Source organism: Apodemus sylvaticus, chromosome 11 (genome assembly GCF_947179515.1).
Source record: "Apodemus sylvaticus chromosome 11, mApoSyl1.1, whole genome shotgun sequence".
Lineage (NCBI taxonomy): Eukaryota > Metazoa > Chordata > Mammalia > Rodentia > Muridae > Apodemus > Apodemus sylvaticus.
Genome location: NC_067482.1, coordinates 82,202,700 through 82,216,143, shown reverse-complemented (window position 1 = coordinate 82,216,143; position 13,444 = coordinate 82,202,700).

Sequence of the window (13,444 nt, the reverse complement as noted above, 5' to 3'; positions counted from 1 at the left end):
GTGTGGGATGGGGTGAGTGGCCCTTCTGCTGAGTCACATCTTGACTCGGCTCCCTGTCTTGCCTAGCTCTAATGCTGAACCCGAGCCCTGCTCAGTTTCCAATGAGATGCCACCCTTGCCTGTTCACTGCAAACAACTCAGTTCCACTTCTAAACCAGATTTTCCACTGCCCCTGGACCTTTATGTCTTTGGTCCGCAGCAAGCAGTCTACCCTAAAACCTATCTTCCAAGACTCCTGTGGCTTCCCCCGTGAGGTAGATGACCCTTCCTCCCAGTTTCTTAGCAGTTTATTTCCTAAGTTTCCGTCTGTGTTTTTCCTCCCTCTCCTGCACATAGTGGTCCTTCCTCCTCTCCAAAGATCGATTTCCCAATGTTTCCATTGCTTACTTCACAGTCACACAAACCAAACAGCCACCAAGTTCCTCTTTGATTCCCAACACTCTGTCAACACAAATGAAGTCAGCTCCCGACCTCACCCCCAGGCCCGTGTAGAGCCACTCCACAGTGAAGCAGAGAGGAGCTGTCTTCTGGGCGAGGGGGACAGAGTTGGGCATAGGAAAGAGGGGAAATGGACTGCCCCAAACAGAGTCGCAATCACACTCATGCATCAGCAAGCAGGCAGTCTATGGAGGGCTCATAGTTTTTCCCACGCTGCCCTTGGCAGGAAGCAAGAGAGCATCCAGAACGTTTGGGCATCTCTGGGTAAAGGTGATAGCTCAAATAGTCTTGGAGGGAAAGCAGGATCCTCCAAGCAGCAATGGTTTCAGGATAGCAGGAATGGCAGAAGGAGAGAGAACCCACCAAGTTGCCCGATGTACCCTGAGTGGCCTACAATGCTCTGCCTGGAACCATAGAACACTCGGAGTCTAAGTGTGCTGACAACGGGAAAGCCCTGAAGGGCAGAAACATTTGAAGTTAGAGTCATCATCAGGAAAGGGCATGATGTGTGTCCTGTAGGCAATTGTGTGTCCCAAGAGCTATGATTCTTGAATATCAGGCTGGAAGCAACCAGGAGTACCAGGGGAACAGGGTTGGGTTTGGTTTGGTTTGGTTTGGTTTGGTTTGGTTTGGTTTGATTTGGTTTGGTTTGGTGGTTTGGGGGAATTTTGTTTTGTTTTGCTGGGTCAGGGTCTGTAATTTTCCAGGCTGCCCTTGAATTTACTATATAGCCAACACTGGCCTCAAGCTCCTGATCCTCCTGCCTCTACCTCCCAAGTACCATGATTACTGGCATGTGCCACCCTGCCCACCCAATGTCTTGGAGATGCTCATTGCACACTTCCGGTGCCAAGAGGGCATACCTCGCTGCTAGCAAGTCTCAGTACGAGCATTGAAGATGAGCGAGGCTCCTACTTTATAAATCAAAGCCTGTGTATTTCCTGGACACCCAGGCCCTCCCTACTGCTGCCCTGTAGACTCAGAGTGCTGTGGAAGAAGGTATTAGGGAAAGTCTTCCCATGGCAATCCCAGGCTGTACTCCAGAGGGAGCCCTGTGGAAGGCCACACTCTGCAAGCAGCTCACGAAATAATTCTTCACACCTCTGCCTTTTTGTTTTGACAACTTCTACAATGCTGCTGAATGTCACATATGAAGAACTCATCTCTGACAGTTTTATTAGCACCAGAAGAAGGGGATCATACGAGAGCAGCAGTCTGCATTTTCACCTCGGATTTCCTCCCCCGAGTGTGTCTCTAAGGAGATGAAGGGATGCTTGGCAAAGTGGCTGCTAAGTAAGTGTGAGCCCATGGCACCCCGGGCCGCCTGCAGGGTCCTTCAGCTGCTGCGGGCAGAGGGCCTGTGGCGCCTGAGGATGATGAAAGCCAGGGAGGTCTTCCATCACACCGTTCCCAGCCCCGCCCTCATGCAGGGCAGGGCACGCATGCTCCCCCACAGGCAGCTCCAGAGTTAGGCAATCTGGGCTCTGCAAAATGATACAAGAGTCAAGGGCAGAGGGCAGCTTTCAAAGGTGGAAAGTGCTGCAATCCAGGGGAAAGCGCAGAAGGGGGGTTGTTTTGAACCTGGGGAAAAACACAAAAGGATGTTCTGCCCACAGTCCGAGATCAACATGGGCATGATGTAAATCCATGCAAAGGCCTGGCCTGCTGCCCTGTCTCCTGGGCAGATGAAAGGCACCGCTGTAAGACACGGGGCAGGATGGGCAGTTCTCGCCTAGGCTACCTAACCATGTGAACAGCCCGGGCTCTAACACATAGCGCACAGAGCGAGAGAAACAGGCCAGGGCCGGTGTCCAGGGACCTTGTCAAAAGAGCTCAGCTTCAATTTCAGCACTGACAGCAGTCACCCGCCTCCCCAGTGTATTTGAGGAGTATGCTGAGATTAGTTTGAGAGGGCAGATATTAAGTGTCAGGCACAAGGAAAGTATACAGACATAATCATTCATCGTCCTCTTCCTGGGGCGCACACCCCTGTTCACTCACATCTATAAGGTATGAAGATCTAGAGAGAGCTGGATACCAAGGCCGAACCCCAAAGCCTGATTTCCGGGGATGTGCCTGTCACTCTGTTTTAAGAAGAGCTTAACAAGGATTCTGACGCATGCGCATGCTTGGAGCCAACAGCTCACAAAGTCCTCCGATCCCATCAGAACAGCCCCTACCAGGGAGGGAGAAGTGGAGTGGGGAAGGATAATGGATGCATTTGGTAAGAAAACACCCAACAATGGCTACGGCTGGATGTAGAGAGGGGATAGCACGCCCTCCCAGTACGAGGATCCGACGATGTGTCCACGTCCATATTAAATGGGTGTGAGTAGAAGCAAATTCTAAAAATGTCTAACGGAGAGGCAGAGAGTGAGGGGGGCGCACAGAGTGCAGGCAGGCAGACACATGCTCCTGAGAAAGGAACAGAGAGAGATGCAAGGCAATTATTGGCTTCTAGCTTCCAACACATAGTTTTTCTCTTTTTGAGGTGATATGTGACTTCAACCTTCTCCATACTGAAATAGCTAGAACCATTTGTGTATCCCAAGAGAATCCAGTGCGTGGTACCCCTTCCGGGCAGTGGGTGCAAAGGTTGGGATCGCTTTGTAACCCGGTCAGCCATTAGTGCAAGCATGTACGCCTAGTCCCCAAGCACATTTGTCAGACTGACCACTTTTTAAAGGTGTTACTTCAATTCCGTTTAAACCAATCAAATCATTCCATTATATTGTTATTTAATATGTCAATTGCATTTTAAAGAAAGAAATTATGGGAGCAGAGGTTGAGAGGCTGTAAAAGCTGGGAAATGGGGGGGGGGCTGGGCTGGGGTGTTGAGCCTCCTGCTTGACTGAGGACTGAGGTGGGGTCTGGGCTGGGTCCTTGATGTTGGTACAACCTTGAACAAATTACTTGACATATCTTTTCTTCTATTTTTCCCTTGGCAAATTTACTAATACCTATTACATAAGACACGAACATATGACATGATATGTCATATCATGTCATATATTTTATATATCTACATATCATGTCATATATTTTATATATCTACATATATATGTATGTGTGTGTATATATATGTATATATGTGTATATGTATGTATGATATATATATCAACCCTTGTGGTAGAAAATTATTAGACCCTAAAAGGACATGCTCACCTTCCAGAAAACAGGGTGGCTGAGATAGGGAGGCTGGGTTAGTATTTTCTTCCCAGACTGGCTTCTGGATTGAGTGGGTCTCCCTGAAAGTCACCACACCTTCTCATCCCCTGGGAGACTGCAGGCCCCACCCTGGGTGACCTGCACAGGTGGGCCTCTTTACCTCCGACTTCTGCCTTCTGCTTTCCCCCGGTACCTCTGGCTCTACCGTGCCTGCATGCTTGACTATTTTGACCTGCCTCTTACATCCATGCAAAGTCCCTCTGACTGCAGATTTTAGCAGGAGAGACCAAGACACAGCTATCTCTGAAGGCCAGCTCTGGAGCCACGTGTCACACTAGACACAGCAAGTGTCATATGGTTGGCTTCAGTCCTGAGCTGTGAAGGCCTGTGGTGGACAGTGTGGCTTTTCTGAAACTCGTGTGCTACCAGGAGCTAAAGAATGTGTCCAGAAACTATGGCTCCCGTTAGGTGTTGTATCAGTCACGTTGGGTAGCGGACCCGGGGCTACAGGGAAGCCCAGACCTGATTTACTGAGAGAGGGAGCTTTACCGTTTACCCTCGGTAGATAGTGTTTGCTTGTTGGGTGAGCCGTGCCTATCTGAGCTTCTTCACCAAGGTGCAGAGTGGTTTCGTGGATGTCTCCTCTCTCGGGAAGACAAAGTGCTCCGGGAGGGCAAGGGGGAAAGACAGCCGTGGCACGTCGCATGGACTGCACACCTGGGCAGAGCCGAGGCTGTGCTGTCAATTCCAACCCTTCAGGAACTGCATCTATGACAAGAGAGACCAAGACCCCTCAAGACAGGGCTTCCTGCGGCTTCAGAGAACAAGGGGGATGGTAGAAGATTAGGTAGGGTGTAGCGGCCGAGTACATAGCACTGCACAGCTGGCTGAGTTGCCACAGGTGGCAGTTCTGCGTGTTGCTGGGGGACACTATCTTGCTGGTGGGGCTCTGGTGGGGATAGCCTTCTGGGGGTTCATGTTGTCATTAATATGCTATAAGCTTCAAAGTATGCCTGACTTTGAACCAGCAATCCAACTTGCTTGACCGTGCCAGGGAACAATCAGATCGAATCGTCTCTCAGTTCCTTGGAGTGTTATTTTTAAATGCCCACCTAAATGCCATGCTCACAGCCAGAAAAGTCACAGGCAAAGGAAATTAGGGCAGATCTAAAATAAAAAGAACATTCAAAGAGAAATCCATACCCAGAGTGGTATTACAGGTTTTCAATGAGCTCCAGGCCAGCCAAGGTTACATAATGAGACCCCCTCTTGAACCCCCACAAAAAATAAACAAAAAATAAGTAAATAAAAAGATAGCTCCATCAAAATAATAATATCAAGGGTACCTGGGAGGCCAGAGGATGGGTACATTTAAAACCTGTAAGCGGGCCCACTGGCACATACTTGTAGTGCTCAGCAACTCAGCAACTCAACCCCTCCAGGGGACTGGAGGGCAAGAAGATCCCTTAAAGAGTCCCAAGGGAGCCCGGGAAACAGTAAAACCGGAACCGCCCTTCTGCTCACCCAGGCACCAAGGCTCTGCTATGCCGAGCCTTACAGTGCGCAGCCCGAGTTTGAAGACTAACTTCTTACTTCCGGGCACAGTCCCGTCAACTATGTCATGGTTGCTTTGGAAGTTCAGAGCTGCTGCAGGCTGGGAATGACTCCGTTGCCATTCTACACGGGATTCATGACCTGGTGCAGAGGCCACAAGTTGGCTCCTTCCAGCGTCAGTCATCTTCTGGGAATCCTTAGAAATTCGATTACGAGTCCCACGCAGAGCTGCTTAATCGGGCATTTAACTAGCTCAGTGCTTGGGGCTTTAGTGACTCAAACCTGAGAAGCACGGAAGGAAAGGGTAGAAATCCTTTGCCACGGACATAGTTGAGATTCTGGCACTTCCGGTGCCTCTGGGCTGGTCTGAAAGTGGTCCTTGGTCTTTACTGGGCTAGGTGACCAGCCTTTCGTATTGTAAGAATTCAGAGGTTTTCTAGGGTAATGCTAAGGTGTGCGGAGAGGAAACCAGCCAGGTGAAAGCCCTGGGGAGTGGGGGGCGGGGAGGGGGAAGGGGCAGGGCGGGGGAGCGCTCCCGTTCCCGTGCGCCCACGTGCTCCTCAGGTGTGCTCACATGCACCTGGCCCCGGCCGGAGAGTAAACTATCGCCGGGGTATTTCTAAGTACTCTGATTCCAAGAGCTAGGCGCTGTGACTGACTGCCCAAGAACGTCCATTTCAGAGGGAAGACAGGATGGAGTCAGACACGGAGGTAGGTAGGCCTAGAGGGGTGCTGTTGGGAGTAAGATGGTGTAAAGTGCGGCGTGTGGCAGGGGATGCCCGGCAGAACACCCTGGAGATGGTTTTCAGGCTGCCTGACAATTAGGCCCCAAAGAATTCTATCTGTGAGACACTGTTGTGGAGCCTGGGTGGCTCTTTGTTAGCGGGATCACAGCCCCACGTCCTGACCTGGAGCCCCATGCCCACACCCTCGTCATCTCTGGACTACTACTAGCTCTTTCTAGCTAGAGCCAGACCAGAGTCTTCCCACCCTGGTGCTGCGAACTCAGGATCACTCCCAGTCTTGATGCAGTAGAAGGCCCTCTGCATTCCTACTGACAGTTGGTACGGTCATGGATAGCAACAGACAACTATGTCCAGCCTCAGGAAGTGTCAAAGTCGTCATTTTCTTTTTAAAAAATTATATATAGTATATAAATATAATATAAATTATATAGTATATAAATAAGTTACATATACATAATACATATGACATCTACTTCCTTATGTTCCAGTTCCTTTCACCACCACCCCCGAGTGACATTAGCTTCCTGAACAGTCCAGGGATGTCGTACCTGCAGTGGACACTGTCACTCTCATTACAAAAACATTAAGTGCAAGAAATTGCTTCATAAATGTGGAATAAGACAAAATAGGCAGCCTGGCACTGCTGTCAAAGTGACCGCCATTGGAGCACAACCGCACTACCTGCATGGTTTGTCTAAATCCCCTAGAAAACCATTAAACACAAAACAACAGAGTGTGGCAAAGGGCCGGAGGGGGGGGGGCAGGCCCCGTAGTGATCTCAAGTGTGCTTAATTTCAGGCGATCAATTGCAGTCCCCGCCTCAGAGGCCAGCGCCTGGTGCTCAGATTTTTTGGATGAAATGCTATGGGGTTTGTGCATAGCCTAGGCACACATTGCTTCCTCATAGCCTGGCATTCAGAGGGCATGGAAATTACCGTGCTGGGTTTGGAATAATAAGAAAACCCCTGCGTGTTTATGCGCATGCTGCTACTGTGAAAATTACCTAAATTGATCAGGGTTTTTTTTTTTTTTTCTTTAGTATATCTACCTGTACTAAGTTAAATCCACTGGTGTAGGGCCTACAGATATGAAGGCTGGGCATCCTTCTTTAGTGTCTAAGAAACGGCTAAGAAACCCCCTTACCCATGCAGGAAGGGGTATCTTTGGTTAAATCTGGCTTTTGTGTTGGAGGAGAAATTTGGAGGTGACGTAACCAAATACAGCATGCCCCACACACCTCCATCAATCCTCGACAGCAGTGGCTCTCAACCTTCCCAATGCTGTGACCTCATGTTGTGGTGACACACGTCCTCCAACCATAAAGTTATTTTTCTTGCTACTTTAATACTGTTATGAGTTGTGACGTAAATATGTATGCTTTCCAATGATCTTACGGAACCCCCGTGAAAGAGTCTTTCCACTGTCACAAAGGGGGCGTGACCTCCAGGTTGAGAACCACTGAGCTAGAGCCACTGACCCAACTGCCTTCCCCTGTTGATTTGCTGAAAAGGGCTGTCTTTTTATGCTGAGACTTCTGTGTTAAGATTATTCCATTGATAACGTTTAGCTCTCCTCCTCCCCACAGGGAAGGCAGTTGGCTAGAACATTCTCTGTGTTCCCACCCTATCCTTGAGGCCCATCTTTGACTGTCGCTCACTGAGCTGTCCATTAGCCATCAATGCAATAGTGGGGAGCTGGGGTAGACCTGTCCCATCATGCCTGTGGTTTGAGTCTCCAGCCACAGGTGCAGAGACCCTCAGTGCTTGCTTGGTGTTCCCATCCCTAGGGTCACTGGGTGTGTGTCTCTGAGTGACTGTGCGTGGAGAGAATGTACTATGTTCCCATAAAGTGTGCCGCAACTGTCTAGCACCCAGACTTGTGTGTCTATCTCCAGATTCCTGAGTTCAGCTCCTCTCTAGTGACAAAGATGCCCGACTGGAAGAAACCTGCTATTCACAGCACTCCACAGGAGCCGGCTCTGGGTTGGAGCCCAAGGCCCCCAGGAAGGAACTTCCAAAGCCGCTGGCCCTTGATATCTGAAGGCTCCCGGCAGCTGTCAGGGCTTAGCCCCACAGCCGCCTTCAGAAAAAGGCTTTCAACTGTTCAGGATTTAGAGAGTTCCAGTGAGCAGGAGGGGCCCCACGCGGACCATTTAGCTGCAGAGGAAGAACCAGGCATGTCGTCCTTATTGAACAAGGAGCAGGATCAGAAGAAGACAGAGGCCCTGCAGGCAACGAGCTGGCCAAAGAACTCAGGGATGCCTGGAATCTCCGACACCTCCTGCAGGAAGAGACGAAACCCAAAGATGCGGACAGCTGCAGTAGGTCTCCTGCCTCCCACCCCAGCCCTGTCCCCAGGGAATTCCGTGTCCCTGTACGCTTCCCAGCTCTCATCTGGGGGACATTTTCCTTCCATTACTCAGTTTCTCTGACACCAAGTGTGGAGGTGTACATAGAATACCACATCTGCATATGAGGTCGCAAGGCCTTCCAGCTTTTCCGACACCCAGTGCTCAGCTGTCTCAAGATGGCTCTGCTCAGAAGGAATGCTGTGGATGCCTTGTGACCTCCTGGTTCTGTCTACCTGGAGATACCATGACTCCCCAGCCCAGAGCTCGTAAGCCTAGTCCTCAGTGAAGGCTCTGGCTGTTCCTTATCCCAGGTCTCTAGCTCACAGGCATCCAGGTACCAACTGTCCTTAGCACTGAGGGGTCAATAGAGAAGTTGTTGACAGAAGTTGTGGAATTGTCCCACTTGTCACCTCACTACATAGGTTCTCCCAAAGGGGCCACCTGTGCCTAGACCCAGCAGGATGTTGCTATCGTCTGGGAAGGTCCTGGGTCGGGGCCTGGCTGAGCTGCCCCAAGCCTTTCCCTAGCCACAGTATGGGAAAGAGCTGGCTCACTCTCACGCAGGAAGAGCACAAGCCACACCTAATCCCCACCTGTCTCTGAGGTGCTTCTGCCTCTTCTGAAGCCAGGGATACTCTTTACCAGAGCCCTGAAGGTCAGATGAGTACCAGAGAAAACATCCTGGCAGGAGCTGTGGCCAAAGTAGATAGAGCATTAAGAACATTTACCTTTAGGCCAGATGTTGGTAAACATCTGTAACCCCAGCCCTGGGAGGCAGAGGCAGGAGGTAAGCCTGAGACAATCTGGAACAACAAAAGCATGCTATCTGCTCAGTTTCCAATTCCCGTCAACAGACCCCAATTCCAAACCCTCACCTCGTTTAACTAACCAACTGGAAGCAAGGGAGGGCCTCATAGGGAAGCTCAGGGGCAATGTTTTTCCTGGTTATCTCTCCCCTGTATCCCCCCTGAGGATGCTGACCTCTAGGGTAGCAGAGGTTGGTACAGCCAGCCCCTTTCTTGGCAGATTTTATTCACTCCCTCTGAAAAGTCTCTGGGGCTGACCCTTCCTGAGACTGAGAAAGCCTGAGTCTGGGTTCCACCCCTTCTCCCCACTTGGAGGACCACACAGAAGACACACACACTCTATGGGTTCAGTTGGTATCTCAGACATGGATGACGGCCCCAGGCCTACTGGGCATTTTTTTTTCCCAAGTGCACCGTGCACATTGGTGACCCATAGTTTGAGCAGTTCTGCAGAGAGATGTCTTTCTTCTACACAGATGCAACGCTTGCTGCGATGGGAGGCGCAGATGCTTCAGGAAATTGAGGAGGCAGTTCACCACGAGCTTACCATCCAAGAGGAGGTTCATAGCACTGAGCTCCCCGACCAAGCCCAGGGCCCACTTAGCATCAGTACAGTCAGGGAAGAACCCCAGGACCCTGGTGCCTTGGCATGACTTAATTGTCTACACCATGCACTCCAGCTGGCCCAGGTGAGTAGGGTAGGAGAAGACCTTGTTATCCAAACAGTAGGATAAGGGAAGAATTGCCTCAGCCTAGGGGTGGGGGTGGGGGGGGGTAATCAAGGAACAGAGTTGGCAGTTTGAAAGAGAATGAGATTCTTTTGTGTTCTGTAACTTGAAAAGGTCACTGGGCCAGATTGAGCCCTGTGCTCTCTGCTGCCTGGCTTTGACCTCAGGGATAATCTCTCTGCTCCTCTGACCCTTGTTTTCCTTATCTGAAAAATTACAAAAACATATCAGGTGTGAAACAAAGCATGTGGGCCTAGCTCTTGTTGGCCTGGCTCCCTCTGCCCTGGGAACCCCTGACTCCCTGGGCCGAACTCACTCGGGCCATCAGTGAGGCAGAACCAGCAGAAATGGGCTTTGGAGTTCTGAAATACGAGGCCAAGTGCAAGTGTGTTTTGACTGAAACTGCCGAGCACCTCTACAGCGGAGAGGACAGACAGATGGAGAGGAAGGTCATCTTCTAGGCGGGGTTAGGACTGGTTCAGATGGAGAGAGAGAGGACTGGTGTGAGCTCCAGAGGACAGGAGGAACTGGGGAAGAGGACAGTTTAGCGTTGGGAAAGGCTTGGACTGCTTTCCCACTCATCTTCAGGGTGCAGGGATAAAGTTCTGCTTTCTAGACCCCTGGAAAGCTGTAGTTGCTGCCCCAGACTGTCCTATGTGTGGGAGGAGGTAGCCTGGGCTGCTACTCACCCTCGCCTGTCTCTAAGATCCCAACCCAAAGTGATGGATGCACCCCAGATAGTGGAAGGAGGGAGACTCTAGAAGGAGCTTCTGTTCACACCAGACTGCCTCCGGTACACTCAGGCCAACCTCTTGGTGAAGGCGTGTTATGGCCACCTAAATACAGAGATCAGTTTTATTCTTAGAAATGTTTGTTTCCTTGCTAAAAAACAAAAACAAACAAAAAAACCCAGACATATGATTATGTTGCCAGTGCAGTCCATTCCACTTTCCACCTGTCCTGTCCACAGTAGGTCAGCAGCTGACTGCAGCTCCCACCTGTCCTGTCCACAGTAGGTCAGCAGCTGACTGCAGCTCCCCCCTGTCCTGTCCACAGTAGGTCAACAGCTGACTGCCGCTCCCCCCTGTCCTGTCCACAGTGAGTCAGCAGGTGGCTGCAGATAAAAGGTCGGTGCTACCGTGAAATCCAAAGGGGAACACCCAGATAAAAGACTAGGGCACAGAGAGTCTAGGTGTTCGTGAGGTCCAGGGCTGCCTGCTTGCAGCCACAGGTAACAAGTCTCATTGTCTGCTTTCAGGAGCGGGCCAGCAGCTGCGACTGTGCATGGGAGCTTCAGATCCACATGATGTTCTAAGTGGTCATTTACTTTATATTTAAACATCTGCATGTTTTACAAGCTATTCCCTATTAAAACAATTCTCTATTTTCATTTGTGTAATTATCTGGTTATAAAATCAGCCTTGTGAAAGTGTCAGAGCTTTATTAATTTTTCAAAGACAGAACGCTATTTTTAAAACCTGACTAGAACTGTGTAACATGGAGATATATGCATCAGAGAAAAGTTCTTCCAATCTTCATTATTAAAAATAAACTCTTTTCATGAGAACTATCTCCAAAATTTATGCTTGAATGCAAACCAATTCGGATGTAGAGCCAAGAGAATTCTATTTCCACCTCCCTTTTCAAAGACTGAAATTCAAATACAGAACGGGTACAGGGACACAGTTTGAGGCAATATGATCCTGAAAGAATTGTAGGGCCCAGAGGAAAGGCTTAGGTGACAGGTAAGTCCCTGGGCACTTCTGCTGTCTCTTCTGGATTTTTGTGGGTTTGCCCACTTAGAGTATGCTTCGTTCATGGGCACTCCAGCTGAAGAAGGGTCGGGCTAGCAAGATGGCTTAGTACTAGGGGTAGGGGTCCTTGCTGCCAAGTCTGAGAACCCAAGTTTAATCCCTGGAGTCTAGACAGTGGAAGGAGAGAATGGACTCCTGCGAGTTATCCTCTGCTAAGATATGCTCTCGCTATAAAGAAACCAATGTAAAAAAGTAAGCTAATTGCTACATGCCATTTAGGAGGACACCACACCAATAAGGCCATGCAGAGAGTCCACACTCTGTTGCAACAAGACACGGGGGGCCATCCAGTTAATGTGAGGCTCCTTGGACTCTGACACGTTCTGGGTTGCAGTTGGCCTGAGAGAAACAGCGGTAGGACTGGGCGTCCCCAGACTGAGACTGCACAGCTGCTGGTTTAGGCTGCTTTTCCAACAGCAGGATCCCTAGGTTAACAATTCTGTGATAATTGATGAGTAATGGTCCTTGGGGATGATGCCAACCATGGTTGCTTAGAGACAAGCCTAGATTATTATTGGAGTCTGCAAGACCATGTTTTATGCAACAGCAGTCCTAATACCTACAAGAAAAATAGAAGGTATTCTGCTTCCTCCCTGTTCCAACTGGAAGTGCCCTCCATCTCCCAGAGGTCTCCCTGCCCCGCCTAATCTTTAATAATCACACTTCTCTCCACACGGTGCCTCTGTACTGACACCCATCTCACATGGAGTGTGGTTAGAGAACTAATTGCTAATTCTAGGACATGCCTGTCTTGGGTTTGAATCCTCACATGGATGGACGTCTGCTTTGTTCGAATCAGTTAGGTGAGTGTTTCCTGCTCCCTTAATCACTTCCTGTGGCTGAATGATAAATGAACTTCCACACAGTGGCTCACAGGCACACCCCTCTATCATGTCCCTGCTCTGATAGTTCAGCTGGGTTGTCTCTGGGATCTCATAAGATGAGATTGAGCGGACGTCTTACCTAGAATTGCTGGATAGAAATTTACCTCCAGGTTTGTTCCCGTTGACTGATTCCATTCCTCATGTTATCGATAACTGGCTGGGCTCTTTCTATTGTGGGTAAACAAGGGAAAGTACCTCTGATAGGGACAGGCCACCAAGCCAAAGCCTTTGCTCCAGACTCTAGAAGTCAAAGACCATTTCCATGTACTGGGTTACCCTTGCTGCTAGGGTTGTTGTCTGCAGTGGCAGGAATGCTGATGGTGTCATAGCTTTCAAACAGGACTTGGAGGCTGAGACCCGCAGACAAACAGCAAGAAGCATTATAACTCTGAGCAATGTGGGTAACATGAAAACAGACTTGCTCTTTGGGGCTATTTTCAGGGTAGCTGAGGCACCAGGAAAGATTCTAACAACTTAAGAGTTAGGTCCTTGAAAGTCTAATTAAAGAAATAAAAACTTTTAAAAGATTTGCTATTTTAAAAACCACCAATATAACCATTGAGGGTGATTTAACCCTGGCTCCTGCTTCAGAGCCCCAGGGAAAGTGAGTGCTCCTAATCTGTTTCCTTGCAATTGTAGGCCTGAGATTTTCTTCTGTTGCTGACTGCCAGAAGAGAGCCACTTTTGTTTTAAGATGCCGACCCTCTCACCTCCCTAGTCATGCCGCTAGCTAACTTTCTAAGCCATCAATGACTAGACAAACCCCACCAGCCTTCAGATCTCTCTGCCACCAGCCAGAGACATAGGAAGTCCGTGTTTCAGACCATAAAGCTCCTGGCACAATTAGGAGTGACATATCACACCATTACAGGTCATGAGGATAGAATCGTGGTGGCCACAGTGTCTTTCCCATTGCCCATCACTATCAATAGCACAGTAAAAGCCTTGAAGCTCGA